A 1,818-nucleotide genomic window follows, 5' to 3' on the forward strand; every position below is an offset into this window, starting at 1 on the left:
AAAGAGGGGACTGGGCAGTGGGTGGGAAGCAGGATGGCATGTAGGGGTGGGAGGGGGTAGCAGGTGGGCATGCAAATAAAGAGCTTTTCAGAGGAAGTGGTGTTGAACTGAGTACTAAAGGGAACAGGATATAAAAGCAAGTGTTAGACTGAAGACAAGGCAAAGGCCAAGTTGCTCTGGACAGATGGCAGTGACCTCTGTACCCCACCCATGTTCTCTTTTTGTTTTTTTCCACGTAAACCTTTCGTTTTAATAAATAAGACATATTCATGGCTTAGGTTTTAAATCACATTTACAGATGAGAAACACTTCTAGGCCCAAACAGGTTAGCGGTGAAGCGACTACTGCTGGGAGGAATGCACGGCCCCCATGCACTTTAAGCCTAAGAGCAAAGACTTCATGTCAGAGAACACCGTACACATCACCTCTAGGCTCAAGAACTGGAAGCAGAGGACTGGAGGGAGAGTGGAGACTTGGTGAAGCTCCTGCGACCACCATCTGATACCCTCACCTTCACACTACGGAAGCCGACGAAAGTTGTGCTACTTTTAGATAAGCTAAGAAGGAGCTTTCCTGATTATATGAAGTGAAACTTTCTCTCTATTGTTAACAATTAGCATAAGGGCATTAGCTACACAGAGAATCCACTGACAAATGCAGACTATGAGAACAGGGAAGAGGAAGCCACACAGATATCTCGTTTCTTCAAATATCAGAAACTTCCACGCCACAGCAGGAGAGCAGTGGATGAACTCTACCTCTCCCAAAGGTTTAGTCCAAAAACTTCCTGCTGGCATTTCCACCAAATAAGGCTCCCTGTACTTCTGGCATCATCTGCTGGGCTATGAGGTCCAGCCGGCTTTCTAGAGTATTGGAAACCTTTATTTTACGATCCCCATTATAGATCTCCACTCCACCAGCTCTTTCCTCAGGCAGATAGGATTCCTGATCAATTTGAACATCAACATCTTTTTTGGTGGCAATTTTGTACATAGGAATCGCTTTTTGCACTTCAGCCTTTACCAGAGGGAGATCCTATTTCCTGCAACAAACAGTCATCTGGGGCTCCAGCAATTGGTGCAAACCCTGGAAGACCAATCCATCCAGCAGCACTTGGTACTTGGTTGTATCTTTTACCACTTTGCTGAGTTTCTGTTTTGCTTCATTTAGTAGGTCTGCAATAAGGTCACCTTTTGCTCTGAGGACTTAGAGCCTTGCTTGATTCATCAAATTAGACATCTGAATTTTCTTCTGCTGCTCAATCTGCTTTTCTTTCTTTTCATAGTATTCCATAATCTTCAGGCTTTGGGTTTGCACAAGGCGACCTTTCTCAATGTTGAACTCTTCCTCTGCCTTTGCATCTATTTCCTCTGCTTTTTTCATTGGCTTCTTGTTCAATAAAAGCCATCATATGCTTAATCTACTTCTGCACGTCGGCATCGCTGAGGGCCATGGCGAAAGCTGTGCTAGGCCGGAAGGGCACTGGCTCGAGCTTAGCCTGGAAGGCAGCGGCGGAAAGCAGGAAAAGAAAATCCTGTGGAGGTATCGGCTTCCTTTGGTTTATCCCGTGTTCTCTTTAATGGGGCAGAGAAGCTAGTGAGAGGGAGCACTTCTCTCCCTGCCAGAACCCAGAAGAGTAACAGGGGTCAGTGAGCACACTCTGTTGCCCAAGCTCCCTCTCCATGGTGGCTCCTGTGGTTGTCACTTCCCTCACACACCCCGGTCTCCTTCCCTGTTCCTCCTGCCTTTTCCCTGGGAGCACACTGATGTTGTCCAGCAACCTCAAGCACCACTTCTGTTCAGATCCACCCAAGTGAT

General features: G+C 46.8%; 1 pseudogene; it reads right to left on the bottom strand.

The window, feature by feature from the left end:
- Positions 1-213: 213 nt before the first annotated feature.
- LOC144290627 (V-type proton ATPase subunit E 1 pseudogene) lies at positions 214-1,552 on the bottom strand (annotated as a pseudogene).
- Positions 1,553-1,818: the final 266 nt, after the last annotated feature.

This window comes from Canis aureus, chromosome 2 (genome assembly GCF_053574225.1).
Source record: "Canis aureus isolate CA01 chromosome 2, VMU_Caureus_v.1.0, whole genome shotgun sequence".
NCBI classification, from domain to species: domain Eukaryota; kingdom Metazoa; phylum Chordata; class Mammalia; order Carnivora; family Canidae; genus Canis; species Canis aureus.